Genomic DNA, 17,860 nt, shown 5'->3' with positions numbered 1-17,860 from the left:
GAATGTGCTCTGAAAGGTCAGAAAGGTAATTAAAGAGACAAAAGACCAGCTCTTCCCAACACCAAAGCAGGTGTTCAGTCTAAACGTTTGCCTGCCAGATTGTATCTCTTTAGGCTTATTAAAAATTAAGTGTTTGTTTTTATGGGATGGATCATGACGATCACAAACTGAACTGCAAGTACAATCAGAATCACTTAGAAAACTATTCTATTTTTGGTTATGCAAATATTTGAAAAGCAACCTGCTTTGTTATACTATTGCAACATTAGGAGACCCTAAGCCAGACCCCCCAGCAATGCAAACCCAATGTAACTGGCTAGTTTATCGGTTTACAGCTGCGATGAATGACTGGCATGGTGCCAAGGTGGCCTGAATAAACCAATGAATCCGGCTCACTGTGTATCAAATAGGAAATGGGAATGCCCGATTTGTGTTCCAGGGTGACATACTGACAGTGTGGGAGGGATTCTCTATTGTGCCAGACAGGCTGGAAAGCAGTTGGATCTGGCCAGCTGAGAATTCAACCTGGTATGATAGGGCAGAGACAGCCTATCTGGCTCCTGCAGCACCCACCAGCTGGTCCCAAAGCAGGGGATGTATCTAGGGCTGGGGGAGAAGTGCACTGCACTCTGGCTGTAACCAGCTGCTGCACAGTCCCTTAGAAAACTTGGCACTGCGGAGAATCTTGGCTTGTGTTTGTAAAGACCAGAGTATGTACCACAGCGCCAACCTCCGTCCCATCCTTCTCCCCTCCGTATCAGTCGTATCCTGTTGGATCAACCCAGGCTATTAGTTTGCAAGAGCAAATCTGGGTCACGAGCATTAGCTGCTTTTCCTCAATGGTATTTGATCGCTCTTGCTGACTGCAGTTGTTGCATGCTTCTCCTCGCATCCAGGAAGGCAGGTGAGTAATAAGCCCACCCATAGAACTGGTGCCAGTTCCTTTGTGTGCATGAGCTGAATTGGGACTCTCTGGACGGATGTGCTACACTCCTTTTCTCCTGGAGGCTCATCTTCATTCCTGAAAATGCAGCCAATCTTTCCTGGCCTGGAGCCTGGGAACAGGAGTCTCTTCCTAAACTCAGGTTTCCTTAACAGCCTACTGACTTGGGGATACTTCTTGCCATTTTCCCTGAAGGCAGTTCACATCCATGCCTATGCTTTCTTGGATGGCTGGAGCCCTTTTGGCAACTACGTTAAATGTTATAAAGGAGAATGAGACTTGTGCCAATACCAGAGAGATTCATATGCTCTCTCCTCTGGAATCTCAATTGCCAGGAAATTCTTACACTATCAGGGCTAGATTCCCAGCTGGTGTAATTCAGTGTCCCTCCACTGAAGTCTGCCTCAGAATCCTTTTGAAAGTCCTGACTGAGTTGCCAGCCTATTAGCCGCATCCCAGCATAGGGCTCTAGAAGCAACCAAGGCTGGATTTTTAAAGGTATTTAAGTGATTAAAAATGCTGGTAGACACTTTTGGAATTCCCACTAGGTGCTTCTGAAAATCACACTAGGTACTTAGCTGTATCTTTAGGTGCCTAAATACCTTTAAAATTTGGCTGTCAGCCCCCAGTGCTCTTAGGAGTCTTGGGCACAACTAAGGCCTGGTCTACACAAGGCGAGTGCAGGTGTGGGTGGGAATCGATCTAAGTTACGCAACTTCAGCCATGTGAATAACGTAGCTGAAGTTGACATACTTAGATCGACTTACCGTGGTGTCTTCACTGCGGTAGGTCGACTGCTGATGCGCCCCCATCGACTCTGACTACGCTTCTTGCTCCAGTGGAGTACTCGAGTCGACGGGCGAGCGCTCAGCGGTCGATTTATCGCGTCTTCACTAGAGTCCTTCCCCTGCCCTGCCTTTCAGGTGTCCTGGTTTTGCACCAGGGCAATCTGGTCACCCTGCTTATTCACCATGCAAGCCCTAAGGGTATAAATTGGGCATAAGTGATGCCTAGGCCTTGGTGCAGGCCCTCTTCATGATGGCGAATCGTGCCAGGGCATTTCCCTAGTTCATGCCAGTCGATTTCAACTTCAGCCATCTTGTTTCATAAGAGAAGAGAGGTTGAAATCTTTCAGTGAGATTCAAATCCCAGTTTCAAACCTGGGCATGCAGATCCTGAATTGGAGCTCTCCAGTTTGCGCTAAAGGGTATATGGGTACTGGGGGCCCCGAACCTGCAATGAGGATCCCTGTCACTGTTGAAGACAAGGGGGTGCCTGTGCGGAGTTAATTACAGGATCAGGGCCTGTATGACTATTTAGTAGCCTGATGTAGGCTTCATCGGTGAAATCCTGACCCCAGTGAAGACATGAATGGGGTCAGGATTTCACCCCACAATCCCTAACTTAAGTACCCATCTTTGAACAATGGGCCCACAGTGTGTTTTTCGGTCATCAGCTTAATTAGATAATGACGTTATAGTGTCTTAGACCTCAGAAGGAATAGGGACCTATCAGGCATATAGGATTTTACAACAAAACCACACTCACCACCAGATTTAAATCATTACACATGAAGCAGATGCCTAATCCAAAACTACAGCCTTAGCAGCTAGAGAAATCTGCAGGAATTAAATTAGCCACCAGAGGGAGCTCACAGTATTCCATGAAGGCAAAAGAAACAGGAAAAAGAACAGAACTTGTGGCACCTTAGAGACTAACAAATTTATTGAGCATAAGCTTTCGTGGGCTACAGCCCACTTCATCGGATGCATAGACTGGAACATAAAAGAATCAGCGAACGCTACCAAGCAAACATATGAGAGCTGCAGAATTCCTAGCCTATTCAGTCAGGTGGATTTCCATGTTGTGGCAGCTTTACTCACACCACTCACAAACCAACACCCGACCAGTGGTTTCCCCAGGAATTGAAATTAGGGGGGGTGTTCGAATTTACAGGGGGGGTGTCAGGACCAATGAGATATATAAAAAAGATATGAATAAAGTAAATGTTTTGTTAGGATTATGCAAATTTAAAATAAGAATAATGCAAGTTACACCAAAACACATAACAGGTCTAGATTTCTAAAAAACCATACATTTAAAAAAAAAGTATTTAATTTAAATTGACTTTTGAAAAGTAAACCATCATGGGGTAAGAGGAAAGTCCTCTCATGGATCAGTAACTGGTTAAAAGATGGGAAACAAAGGGTAGGAATAAATTATCAGTTTTCAGAATGGAGAGAGATAAAAAGTGGTATCCTACTGGGACCAGTGCTGTTCAACATAAATGATCTGGAAAAATGGGTAAACAGTGAGGTGGCAAAATTTGCAGATGATACAAAATTATTCAAGATAGGTAAGTCCCAGGCAGACTGCGAAGAATTACAAAGGGATCTCATGAAACTGGGTGACTGGGCAACAAAAATGGCAGATGAAATTTAATGTTGATAAATGCAAAGTAATGTACATTGGAAAACAATCTCAACTATACATACAAAATGAAGGAGTCTGAATTAGCTGTTAACACTCAAGAAAGATCTTGCAGTCATTGTGGATAGTTCTCTGAAAACACCCACTCAGTGTGCAGCTGCAGTCAGTGATTCCCAACATTCTGTTTGCTTTTTTAAAAAGAACAGGAGCACTTGTGGCACCTTAGAGACTAACAAATTTATTTGAGCATAAGCGTGGGCTACAGTCCACTTCATCGGATGTAGCCCACGAAAGCTTATGTTCTTTTTGCAGTACAGACTAACATGGCTGCTACTCTGAAACCTTTGCATTTTAAAGAAAGGGATAGATAATAAGAAAATATCATATTGCCTCTATATAAATCCATGGCACATGTACACCTTGAATACTGTGTGCAGATCTGGTTACCCCATCCCAAAAAAGACATACTGGAAATGCACAAAGTACAGAGATGGGCAACTAAAATGATTAGGAGCATGAAATAGGAGAAGAAATTAAAATGACTGGGAATATTCAGCTTAGAAAAGAGATGACTAAGGGGGGATATGCTAAAGGTCTATAAAATCTTGACTGATGTGAAGAAAGTGAACAAAGTAAATGTTTTGTTAGGATAATGCAAATTTAACATGAGGAAAAAAGTTTACACAAAACACATAACAGATCTAGATTTCTAAAAAATATATAATTTTAAAAAATGTATTTAATTTAAATTGACTTTTGAAAAGTAAGCCATCATAGGGTAAGAGGAAGATCCTCTCATGGATCAGTAACTGGTTAAAAGATGGGAAACAAAGGGTAGGAATAAATTATCAGTTTTCAGAATGGAAAGAGATAAAAGTGGTATCCTTGAGGACCAGTCCTATTCAACATATTCATCTGGAAAAATGGGTAAACAGTGAGGTGGCAAAATTTGCAGATGATACAAAACTATTCAAGATAATTAAGTCCCAGGCAGACTGAAAGAGCTACAAGGGATCTCACACAACTGGGTGACTGGGCAATAAAATGGCAAATTAAATTCAGTGTTGATAAATGCAAAGTAATGCACATTGGAAAGCAATCTCAACTATACATACAAAATGATGGCATCTGAATTAGCTGTTAACACTCAAGGAAGAGATCTTGGAGTCATTGTGGATAGTTCTCTGAAAACATCCACTCCATGTGCAGCAACAGTCACAAAAGCAAACAATGTTGGGAATCATTAAGAAAGGGATAGATAATAAGACAGAAAATATCATATTGCCTCTATATAAATCCATGGTACGTGCACACCTTGAATAGTGTGTGTAGATCTGGTCACTCATCCTAAAAATATATATATTGGAATTGGAAAAGGTACAGAGATGGGCAACTAAAATGATGAGGGCTATGAAACAGGAGGAGAGATTAAAGTGACTGGGAATTTTCAGCTTAGAAAAGAGATGACTAATGGGGATATGATAGAGGTCTACAAAATCTTGACTGGTGCGAAGAAAGTGAATAAGGAAATTTTTTTTAATTCTTCACATAACACAAGAACTAGCAGTCACCCAATGAAATTAATAGGCAGCAGATTTAAAAAAACAAAAGAAAGTATTTCTTCACACAATATAAAGTCAACCCAGGAACTCTTTGCCAGGGATGCTGTGAAGACCAAAACTATAACAGGATTTTAAAAGAACTAGATAAATTCCTGGAGAACAGGTCCATCTGTGGCTATTAGCCAGGATGAGAGGGATGCAACACCATGCTCTGAGTGTCCCTAGCCTGTTTGCCAGAAGCTGGGAATGGGTAACAGGGGATGGATCACTTGATGATTCCCTGTTCTATTCATTCCCTCTGAAGCACCTGGCCTTGACCACTGTTGTAAGAAAGGTACTGGGCTAGATGGACCATGGGTCTGACCCAGTATGACCATTCTTATGTAAAAATTAATTATAATAAAAATGTTTAGTACAGAAACTCCCCAACATAATGACCTCCCAAGACAGCAACAATGTGAGATAACAACCTTGGCAAATACTGCATTTTAAAACTGCCTACTGGGACTGGCCTACTGGGAAACATATTTATATAAGTTTCCATTCCCAGTCACAAATCTAGCATTCTGGAGCAAAGTGACTAAAATATAGTCCAACAAACAAATGTTTATTTAACATGCCCTCACTTTTCCTCCACCGCACTCCACTCACCGGTGTTGTCCTTGGTCAGTGGAGACTCAGAGTTCAGAGGTGCTTTCACGTGAGTTCACCTTCCAGGTGGGGACAAAAGGCACAGTTTGCTCTGGCCACGGCTGTTCATTGTGCCACCGCACTCCCACGCTCTGTTGCCAATGGCCCTGCACAGTCACCTTCTGCTGTCACCTACCACTGTGACCGCTATGTAGTTGGTCTCTTGAGGTTCCACCAGCTCTCAGTGATTTCAGCTGAGCCCTCAGTGAGTGAACCTCGCTGCTAGTGCAGTCTGGGCTGTCTCTTACACAAAAACACTGTACCCACAGGAACACTGTCCCCACAACAGGACTAAACACTAAGACCTGATTGTCAGTAAGAACATAAGAAGGTCAGACCAAAGGTCCATCTAGCCCAGTATCTGTCTACCGACAGTGGCCAATGCCAGGTGCCCCTGAGGGAGTGAACCTAACAGGCAATGATCAAGTGATCTCTCTCCTGCCATCCATCTCTATCCTCTGACGAACAGAGGCTAGGGACACCATTCTTACCCATCCTGGCTAATAGCCATTTATGGACTTAGCCACCATGAATTTATCCAGTCCCCTTTTAAACATTGTTATAGTCCTAGCCTTCACAACCTCCTCAGGTAAGGAGTTCCACAAGTTGACTGTTCGCTGCGTGAAGAACTTCCTTTTATTTGTTTTAAACCTGCTGCCTATTAAATGATTAAGTGATTTCAACTGCAGTGGTTAGAACAAAAGACTATCTATTGGAGCCTAATCAGCTCTGTCTTTAAACAGTGGAGAGGGACAGGTCCCCACCCTCTCTCTTGATGCCTTCAAATCATCACAGGCTAAGCACAGTTCTACTGCCCTTTAATCATACAATAAGAACAACATTAGACAAATTAGAGGATTGGGCCAAAAGAAATATGATGAGGTTCAACAAGGACAAGTGCAGAGTCCTGCACTTAGGACGGAAGAATCCCATGCACTGTTACAGACTGGGGACCGAATGGCTGGGTAGCAATTCTGCAGAAAAGGACCTAGGGCTGAATATGAGTCAACAGTGTGCCCTTGTTGCCAAGAAGGCTAATGGCATTTTGGGTTGTATAAGTAGGGGCATTTCCAGCAGATCGAGGGATGTGATCATTCCCCTCTACTCAGCACTGGTGAGGCCTCATTTGGAGTACTGTGTCCAGTTTTGGGCCCCACACTACACTACAAGAAGGATGTGGATAAATTGGGATTGTTTAGTCTGCAGAAGAGAAGAATGAGGGGGGATTTGATAGCTGCTTTCAACTACCTGAAAGGGGATCCAGAGAGGATGGATCTAGACTGTTCTCAGTGGTGGCAGATGACAGAACAAGGAGTAATGGTCTCAAGTTGCAGAGGGGGAGGTTTAGGTTGGATATTAGGAAAAACTTTTTCACTAGTAGGGTGGTGAAGCACTGGAATGGGTTACCTAGGGAGGTGGTGGAATCTCCTTCCTTAGAGGTTTTTAAGGTCAGGCTTTACAAAGCCCTGGCTGGGATGATTTAGTTGGGTTTGGTCCTGCTTTGAGCAGGGGGTTGGACTAGATACCTCCTGAGGTCCCTTCCAACCCTGAGATTCTATGATTCTATGAACATTTCATCCCCCCTTCCCCCCACATTCAAGTGGTTTGTAATCCAACCCCAGCCAGAATCTATCACTTGGACAACACAGCTCTGTTTGCTGCATACCTAGGTAGATTAGGTGTGAATGTAAATATAATCTGGCTCTGAAGCCCCCAGCTCATCACTAGCTGTCAGGGAGAACTCATTTAGACTTTGCTTACAAATCAGCATTAGAAATTATTAGGTTGGCCAACATCACCGAAATGAATGCACTGACATCATAAAAAAACAGCTGTATAAGGAAGCAAGGAAGCTAGTCTATGTTCATACTTTTCAAATCTATTATACTTTTTCAGATACACATATTTTATCATACACTTTATATGCTTTTAAAGTCTGTATTAATGTTTCAGTTTAAATTCAGATTTCCAAACAGTCACTAAATTGGTATGTAACTAGCTCACAAAACTAGGGGGGGTGTTGGGAAAATTCAGGGGGGGTGTACACCCCCCCTGGGGGGGGGTGTAGGGAAATCACTGCACCCGACACCATAAACTGAAATGCAGATGATATTCTGGACTTTCCTCCAGCACTAATTCTGTTTGTCCTGAGGTCTTGAGCCAAGACTATTTGCATTTGAGCCACTGGAAAATCCAGAGTGTGCCTTGGTGCTAAATATTACATGTATTTTATTTAAAAACCTGCACATATGTTGGCCAAATCTTGAGGTCCTCACTCAGGAAAAACTCTCATGAGCTTCAATGGGACCTGAGGACTTAGCCCTATATTCTTGTCCAGTGATAGTTATTATTTAGCAATGGTCAAATCCATGCCCCTCATTCTAGGACGTTATATGTGTCCCTCTGACCCCTCAGAACAGCAGGCTTAGGTTTAGAAAGCATATCCTCTGGCTTCAAGAGCACAGGCCCTTACCACCTGAACTAATGAACACTCTCCATTAGCAGTTAGTAGTAGAAGGGTCAACGGCATACAGCTGAGCCGTGCCTGTTCCATCCAGAAGGCGGCCATGGCACACATACACACTTGCCTACAGCATTATAACTAGTCACACCAATTGTTGTCTTTGGTGCAATCCACAATGCTTTTAACTAGCTAGCAGACGCTCCCCACTGGCCATCTTTATTATTTTCACTTAACATACATCAGCAGGCACAGGAATCTGCTAAATTTATCTTCTGTGCCTGAATCTAAATGCACAGGCCACACAGGATATTTTTAATTGTAGGTAAACCTCCTCTACAAACACCCTCTCATTTCAATACTATAGATGGTACATTTTCCAGGTCAGTTGGACTCAAAACCTGTGCTTTCTTTCCACAAGCCCCCAATCACTGTTTTCTCCTGGTTCCTTTGGTGCTAGTGTAAGTAAGACGTCACTTGGCAAGGAAATCAGCTCTACGGGAGAGCTGGGGAAGGATGTGGCCCATGGCTCTGAGCATTTGGCTCACGCTGGAGTTAAAGCCAGGGAGGTTTTTGTGCCTAAAGCAACATGGTTCATGCAAATGCCAGAGTCACTGAAAGCGCCAGGCTCTGAGGACAAACAAAATGTAAAAAAAAAAGTTATTTTTCTGCTAGGTTCACAAAACCCCATGGCATACAAATGAAAATGAGCCATCTGGTCAATCATTTTGAGATCTTAAATTGAGCATCCAGAGTCAAATTTTGCTCATTTACACCAATGCAACCCCATTGGCGCTATTCACAGGCAAAACACTCAAAATTTGCCATCAGCTGCTGTCATGAAATAAGCTTCTTAAGTAACTCCGGGCCCATTCATGTTCTCATTGAGATCAACTGGTGTACAGGATTGGCCTCAGCCCCCTCACTCCCTCTTTTGGACAGTTTCTGAACTGATATCCTGTCCATCCTCTTATGTTTAGGTTCTTATATTGCACGTATTAGCATATGTGCCACATGGCATCTATCTGAAGAAAGCTCTGAGCAGATACTTGGCCCCACTGAAGTCAAGGGAGTTTTGTCATTGGCTTCAATAGGGCCAGGATTTTGTCCCTGATTTTCCTGGTTCCCTCATCCTGTCTCCGGACACTCTGTCATTATAATTATTTATATTAATGTGCCACCTGAAATTGGGGCCCCCAGTGCTAAATCCTGCCCCTCAAAGTTTACAGAAAAAAGGGAGGATTATTATTCCATGGTACAGATGAATATTTGAGACACAGAGTTTAAGTGACTTGTCCAAAGTCACAGGCAGAGTTTGTGGCAAACCCATGAACTGAAGCCACATCTTCTAAGTCACAGTCCACTGCTTTAACCACAAGGCCATCCTGCCTCTGTTCTTTTTCCCTCCTCACTAATCTTCAAATAGTTAAGTGTCCACCCTCCTCCTTGAGGGCCTGATTCTGACCTCACTTGCACTACTGTAAATCAGGAGTAATTCCACGGACATCAATGGAATTAGCCTGCTGTTAAAACCCGTGTAGAATGAGAGAAGAATATAAGTTATCCACGGAGAGTTCTCTGTGATTTACCAATAAATACATAAACAAATAAATAAAAATCAGTTTTGCTCCTTGTTGAACTGTCAGCTCCAGACCAAAATCAATTACTGAGTTCTTTGAGTAAAGCAAATAATGTTATAATGGAAAGGGAAGAACCATTAGATTTCTTGGCAGAATCCCACACTTCAACTGTGAGTATTCAAACTGGCAGCATACCATATTTAAAAAGGCAGACATTTCAGAAACAGTGATCTACATCTGTAGTGGATATAGCTATGCAAATTCAGGGGTCTTCTTCTTTTGTATGGCTTGGGTAGGTAGCAACGATTACAAATTTATACCTAGATTTGATAGCCAGCGCATTGTCACAGCAGTGAGCTGGTGAATGTCCTTCAGGCCCTCGGCAACATAATGAAGGGGACACTCAGATATGATGTTCTCCATCATTTGTGCCTGGTGACCACAGTTGTATACAGGTGTTCGCCTCATTTTCCATTTAAAGAGGGTTTGTCCACATCTCCCATGAGAGGTCCTGATGAGATTCAGTCTGCACCAGTCTTTCCAACATAAATCAAAACCCTGTAGTTCCTAGGCAGGGTCAATGACGTGCTGTTTGTTTTGAGCAGTCATCGAGTTGGGTGTAAGGGTCTTGTGCAGTTCCATAGAGGGTTGTGGGATTTTAATCTTGTCTTTAGTGGGTTCTGCAGGTCATCGTGCAATGGGATCCTCGTGTTTGCATTGACATGGTTGAGAAAGTGAGATGACTGGGCAGCTCTTCTAATCTGTGGAGGCTGGATGTGCGATAGGATCAGGAGCCAGTCAACTGGAGTTGATTTGAGCATCCCTGACACTGTACACATGGCGCTATTGAGGTGAGTATCAAGGATGTTAGTATAACTTCTGGGAGACCACACTGGTGCACAGCATTCAGCTGCAGAATATACCAAGGCAATTGTTGTGGTTCATAAGGTCTGTGGACTGGAGAACCCATGATATTCTGGCCAATTTTCTGATAAGTGTGACACGAGATATGACATTATCGCGGGTGTTCTCGAGGCGTTGTCAAAAGATCAAACTCTGGTCCAGTGTAACATCAAGATACTTTGGGCCAGCCTCATGGCGGATGCGCTCACCGCAGAACTGCACATCGAGTTTGGTATTAGACATCTTATTGTTCAGATGGAAAGTAGTCACCATGGTTTTTGTTTTTTTTAAATTAGGCCTACATTTCCAGCATTGGAAATAATCAGCCATTGTGCTAAGATCTTGGGTTAGGGTGCAGCTGATGGTATGGAGGCTTGTGTGCTGAACAGCTAGGGCACTGTCATCTGCATACATGAATTTCCTTGACTCCGTCACTGGTATATCAGTGGTGTACTGATAAAAAAGTATCAGGGCCAGGACAGAGCCCTGAGGAATGCCTGCGTTAAGAGTTCTTGATCTACTGTTCTGGCCATGAAGGTGTACCTTAAAGTGGCAGTCCCTGGTCATCGCCACCAAGAGGCGAATAGTTTGCTGGCAGTGAATAACATAAGAGATCTTGAGGAGAAGGCCGTGTCTCCAGACGGTGTCATATGATGAGGACAAATCAACAAGGGTGATCCCTGTCTGCAATTTATGTTGGAATCCTGCCTCGATGTGCCCAGTGTGAAAAGCATGATTTTCTCTCTGCAGTGACACTTTCTACCCCTATCAATGTGGACTATTGTATTGGATTATCAGCATAAAGATGTTGCAGTCTTTCTTCCTCCACTCCCAATCATCTTATAAACAAATGCCAGTTATAGTCTGGCCCTTTGTCTAATCATCCTGTTCTACAATTTACACCATAGACTAGATTTATTTCATGCAAACTTTTTTCTTTTTTTCTGCTTCTGAATGTGGACAAAATTGGTGCTTAGATATAATGTGGGTAAGTGCCTTAGAAATACTTGAGATAGCCAGACTTCTACATAAGAAAATGAAACTGACAAAGGAGTAAGGACTTACTTTGAAGATACATGTAATGCACTTTCTCAAAAATCCTGAGAGTTGAAACACAGGGCAGTTCTAAGTCAACCTCTGCAGGTTGGGCTGACTATTCTGTTCCCAGCTTAATACACAAGAGACACAAGCCCTATTACCCACCGAAGTATATGACAGAGAAGATATGGAGCTATTTATCTGTCAGTCCATCTCTCAAGTATGAGATCTAGGCTTTGGTTCAGCCCCATCTCTGGCCAGGAGAAAAAAATTCACAAGTGGATCCACCCAAGAGAGACATTTGGACTGCTTAGAATAGAGAATTATCTCACTTTGGAGCTGCATTGTTAGTGCTTTCCCAGCTAGCAGCTGGCCCAGTACTCAGTACCAATAGAGACCGCAGACCGTTTTCCATGGGGAAAATAACTGGACTGGCAAGGGGAAGATGGGCCTCCCTTCCTTCCAGCCTACTCACTTCTCCCCTGAACCACTCGCTGCCCATCCCCACGACACGTTGAACCTTGGATCTGCAAGGTGCCCTCTGTAGGGGCTGGAGGCACGGGGGAGCAGTGCTGCAGAGGCCAGTGGCCTCCCGTTCTGTGTGGAGGCATGAGAAGGAAGGCCCCCTCTGTGCATGGACCTAGGGGATACGATAAGCCTCATGTTTGCTGAGTAAGAACAGAGTCAAAAAAGAAAGACTCAAAGCAGTGTTTTGAAAACCCTGTCCCTGGGCTTGAGCTATGTTTGGTGATACAAACTACAAAGGCAAGGATGCTCTGGCACGGACTTTGGGGATTTCCTATGAGCCCCTTGTTAAAATTCCATCAAACTGAAGGGAGGGTTGGGATCATTTTCCTGTCCCTGGTGGAGTTTTGTTGTTGCATGATTTTCTCTCTGCAGTGACACTTTCTACCCCTATCAATGTGCTTTGCCTATGACTGCCTCCCTAGCAGTGTATTATCCTTTGTGCCTACCACGTGGACACTAGGTGAAGGTGTGCACCGGTTAGTTAGCATGTCTGGTACGGCTTGCGCTCTCTAAGACTCTAGAATGCTGATGGAGACAATAGGCTGGCTGCTGATGGGTTTAGGAGGCAGGACATGTATCCTGAGGTCAGGGAGCAGCAGCACATTCTGTCTCTCAACCACAGGAGTGTGTTTTACATCGTTTTGTTATTTTGAAAATAATCAGGGCCCAATGTGGTAACTAGTGAGCAGGCTAAGTGCTGGGCTGTTAGCTAGACTTCTCCATGAGGGCCGGAAGGAAATCTCCCCAGGAAGGCTGCAGGGGAGCAACACTACTAGTACTCCAGCTTCTGTAGCTGGTGCACTCCCTCTCCATAGGGGAAATTGGCTGGTGGATCCTCACAGCTGCTGACCCACTAGCCCTTCCTCCAAACTGAGGTGCGGGGGGCAAAGGCAGAACAGATCTTCATGACACGCAGGCTTTGTGGATCCTGGGTGGTGTCCACAAAGCCTGCCCCAACTTTCTGCAGTGGAAGCACTCTTCTGCGTCAGCAGAGACGGCTCAGGATTTGGCTCTCCAGTGCTTTCTAACGGGAACCCCAATGTTGCAGTCCTAGGGTCCAATCCTACACTTAGTTATGGAAGATTTCTATTTAAATCAATGGGAGTTTTGTCTAGGTAAAGCATTCAGGATCAGAACCCTAGTTTGGATAATTAGATTAGCAAGGTTATCAGTACTGAAGTAGCACCAAAACACGATCAGGGCCCTATTGTGGTAAGTGCTGTTCACACACAAAAGATACACTTGAGAACAACATACCAAAAAAACAGTGGTTTGATACTAAGTGTCTCTGTACAATACCAGAGGAGTTTGTTTCCTGGCCCAACAGTGTTAGAAGATATCCTGGAAATGTCCTGGATTTAGATTTAGGTGTGAATAAAAAAAACCAAAAACAAATTACTGACGTGAAGGATGGAGTATGCGGCAACTGCTTAATGTTAAAGTTTGGAGCACTCTGGTATGACTCATCATATGCTTACTGTTCTCTGAAAGCTGGGGGACGGGAGGGGAAGAGAGTAGACGGGAAGAAACTGATAACATTCATGGTTACCAGATGAAGCACAATGTAGGTTACTTTCTGATTGTGATTTGGATAAACGTCACATGAAAAATACACAAACTGCTGTCAGATGCTTACTTTTTCTTCCTTTTGCAGCAGAGACAAATGGGTACTTGAACTAACCTGATTCAACAAGGGGAGGAGCTGTGGAGAGTTATCACTCTTCTCATTTTAAAGAATAAATAGGATTTATTTTAGTTATTTATCTGCCTTCTGAGAGCCAAATCTTACTCTCTCTCGATGTTCCTGCAGGAGGTTGAAGAGCGGACCAGGAAATTCTGCAAGAGTTACCTTATCATGGCTTCAGGGGTGGCATTAGCATCTGCAAAGGATGCAGGGAGTGTAGCCTCCTGATCTTAAGATCCATGGAAAAGGACACATCCTACTCCCATGGAGGGTCTTTTTCTCCATGTAGCTATTCTGGCTCCCCACACCTCCTTTGTAAGCACAATCAAGAATCCCCGTACCAGGTAGCATCCACACACCAGGGAGCAGCAGCAGCTGTTGCAAAAGGAACTCAGTGGGAATTCATGCTGTTCAAACATCCCTAACTCCCAATGAAATTTCCCATAAAAAATCCATACCGTCAGCAGGGGATAATGCCCTGGATAATGTCTGTTTCCCTGCTCTGCCACTTTGCATATCTGGATCTACACGCATAGAGCTAACTGAGGAGCATCCCTGAGGGTCACCATCTCACAGAGAGGTGATGAAAGTATAGAGCAGTGATTCCCTCTGACAGCAGAGACCTGGGGTATTTCATCTTCTCCATGTGTGACGGTTTCTTTACGGGATCTGCTCAACAGAGCAGTTTGTCCATCCTTCAGGTTTACTCTAGAGGGAGGGTGATTTCCAAAGTAAACTCTGCACAGCTCATTAGCCACTGTGAAAATCAGCAGAGTTGGTTGTACTGGGAATGGAAATGGGCTGAAGCTGTTTTTGTCTGTGTTTGCAGCAGTTTGACCAAGAGACCCAGGAAACCCTGACAGAAATTGTCAGTCTGCCGTTTAACTGGGCAGGAGGTGATCATATGATCAAATATATTGGGGGATGACCTGGGGGCGGGAGGGGAGAGAGTGATTTACACTAAAGAACAATACTGACACAAGGACAAATGGGTATAAACTGGCCATGAAGAAATTCAGGCTGGAAATTAGTAGGTTTCTAGTAGGCTGCCTCTCCCTCCCTCCCTCCCCACACAGCCCCAGCAGCTGGAGGAGCTGTCATCTCCCCCTCCCCGCAGCCCTGGGGCTGGAGGGGCTCGCTCCCCCTGTCCTGGCCCCAGAGGAGTTCTGTGCCCCTGCTGATTGGGGGGGGGCATACCTTCTGGAACAGCCTTCCCTTAGGAGGCATGGGGGTAAACAAGCTAAGGAGTTTTAAGAGACAGCTTGATAAGTTTATGTGTGGGAATCGGGATTACATGAGGGTTGCCAACAATAGCAGGGAACTGAACGCGATGACCCAGAAGGCCCCTTCCAGTCCAACGTGTCTAGATGCCTAAACCAAAACACAGCCATGTATTGCCACCTTAACCCATCCCTGCCTTAGGCACTGCCATTGTTGAGTATGAGGGGTAAGTCTGCCCCCAGGACTGGCGGCATCCCTCTCAACATGGCTGCATGAATATAATTTTAATTCCTGGGCCCGTTCTTCTCAACTTTTCTTTATGTATCCACTTCTATTCTCGCCGCCTCCCTTCCTTGCCCTCTGTTCAGTGAGCTTACTTCTGGCACAGTCTCCCGCCGCCACGCTGTGCTCAGGCAAAACTCCCACTAGCTTTTACTTGAGCACTTCTGGAGTGAAGATTGCAGGGTTTACATTCTTATTATTTAACACTTACATTGCAGTAACCCCTGGAAGTCACAAGCAAGTCAGAGCCTCATTGTGCTAGGTGCTGTACAAACAGAGTAAACGACCGTCCCCGCCTCAAAGAACTTAACAGGCTGAAAAAAAAGACAACAGGAGGATGAGAAAAACAAGTGGGAGGGGAGGGAGTGGCCAGGAGAAGAGAACGAATAGGATGTTCTTGCACAAACAACTTACATATACAAGTGTTAGCTAGTGAGTTGCAGCCAACCACAACTTTACCACCTGCACATCCAGTACCAGAGACCCACTTCCTGTGCACGGTGGCAAAGGGATTTGAAGCACAGTAACGCGGTGGCTTTACAGATTCTGGAGCGGGAGTTCCCCCGCCCCCGGCATACGGGACAGCGCAGGCAAAAGCACCCAGGTGCTCACCGCGGGGGAAGCAGGCCAGCCCGGCTGGCAGAGGGAAGGCGGGAGTCCGCCTTGGCGCAGCAGCAAGGAGAGGCTAAGCTGTGACGGTCGGGAGGACAAGGCGCTTGTGCTCGAAGCGAAGGCTCCAGCCTGAAGCGTGTGGCCCCCAGGGCTGCCCTCCTGGGCTGGGGCAGCTCAGGCCGCCCCGGCTGCAAGGGGGAGGTGAGGGGCTGATTTGCAGCGGACGGGGAGAGAAGCGGCCCGTAGCACCGGCTCCCGCGCTGGCCCCACGGGGAGCCCCCCGCCGCGGGCGCTACCCGCCCCGCCACTCATTCATCAGGGCTCCGCCTTCGCTTTCTCCCACGCTCGACCCTCGCCCTCGGACCCTGATTGGCTCCTTCCCGCGTCAGTCGGCCTGGGGTGCTTTGGTCGCGTGGAGCTGTCAAGTCCGCCTGGGTAGGGGCGGGGGATGTGGCTTGACCGGCCCGCCCTGCTCCCACGTGGCAGGCTGGGCTGGCACCGGCGGGCGGCGCGTCCGAGGCCAGGTCTCCCGCGGCCTTTGCAGGCGGGCCGGGGGCAGCGGAAAGCCTGAATCGGCGCCGCCAGGGATCCCGCTGCCTGCCACGAACCAGGGGGGACTTCCCCCGCCCCTCGCTGTTAGCAATTAGCGGTGCAGATACCTGGGAGAGCCCCCCACCCCCCAGCAATGCCCCCCCCCCACCCCGCGCATGCACTGACTAAGGGAAGCCCTGCGAGCCGCGCCTCCCGGGGAGTGCCTCCCGCCGTGCCAAGAATTAAGGGAACCCCTGGCGTGCAGTGACTCAAAGGGACCCTCCTTTCTACGCAGCGGTTCGGGAGATTCCCTTGTTCCCACCCACCCAGCCGCAGGGAAAGCTGTGGGCGCTCAGGGGCTCCCCTGGGCTCGGCTGGTTGTTGGCTACCTTGAGCGCGGGGCTCGCGCGGGCTGCTGGCCCATGTTCCCCCCAAACCCAAAAGGCAGCGCCGGGCAAACTGCTGCCTTCTCCGCGGGGAGGAAGCCCCCCCCAGCTGCCGGGAGTGCGACCCGGCAGAGCCCCCAGCCAGCAGCACCCCTAACCCCGTGGGCATGGACATGCCCTAGGTAGGCAACGCTGCACCCCCTCCTCCATCCCCGGGGTGTGCCCCACTCCGGCAAGCCTGGGGGTGGGGGGCAGGCCAGGCACATGAGCTGGGCCGGGAAGGGAGGGTGTGGCAAGGGGTGGACGGCGCGCCGCGCCCCCCTGCCCCGTCTCTCCCAGCCACAGTTCGCATCTCAAGCCATAGAGGGAAGAGTGTGCAGAGGCGACACGCCGAGTGCATGTGTGAACGGGGGGGAGGAAGAGGGGAGGGGAGGGAGCAGGCTACAGACATCCGGGCCCTTTGCACATTCCAGTCCCACAGCCCTGGGCAGCCACCACCTCCGGGAGACGCTGCCAGCCGCCAGCGGAGCGAGCGCGGCAGGGCTCGAGCCCCGCGGTGCAGCAGCGGCAGCGGCAGCTGCTGCCAGCCCAGCCCGGCCAGAGCCGCAGCTGGTGCCGGCTGCGCGGCGGGGAGACGCTGACAGCTGAGCCGGTGCCGCCTCCAGGAGACACTGACAGCCGCGGCAGCTGTGCGCCAAGTGAGGCGGGGGCGCTGCGCCCGCAGCTGGGCAGCCGGCGGAGGCGCCTTCATCCAGCACCCAGGTTTGTGCCCCGGCTGCGCTCCGCACGCGTTCCCCGAGCCACCTGTCCCACCCTCGGGTCCGGCTCTGGTGCCCGCCAGAGGGATGCTGCCATGCTTGCGGGAGGAGGGCTCTTTCAGGTCCCGGGGGGAGGGCTCCGGGCTGGCATTAGTGGGCGAGATGGCTGGGAGGCAGGATCTTGCAGCTGCAAGCAGGGGAGGGTTGTGTCTGCCGGGGAGATGCAGGGAGGTGGTGGGGGGAAGCATTCG

The 17,860-nt window shown here is 47.3% G+C and overlaps 1 long non-coding RNA gene across 1 annotated transcript; it reads right to left on the bottom strand.

The window, feature by feature from the left end:
* Nucleotides 1–13,772: 13,772 nt before the first annotated feature.
* On the bottom strand, nt 13,773–15,863 carry LOC120408553. The gene is made up of 3 exons (XR_005600776.1): nt 15,737–15,863; nt 15,534–15,636; nt 13,773–14,194 (listed from the first exon to the last, which is right to left on the bottom strand). It is a non-coding gene; the product is annotated as an uncharacterized LOC120408553 (long non-coding RNA).
* Between the last annotated feature and the right edge of the window lie 1,997 nt (nt 15,864–17,860).

This window comes from Mauremys reevesii, linkage group 6, assembly GCF_016161935.1.
Source record: "Mauremys reevesii isolate NIE-2019 linkage group 6, ASM1616193v1, whole genome shotgun sequence".
NCBI lineage: Eukaryota > Metazoa > Chordata > Testudines > Geoemydidae > Mauremys > Mauremys reevesii.
Note: the sequence above shows the minus strand (reverse complement) of the source record. Positions and strands in the feature narration are given on the sequence as shown.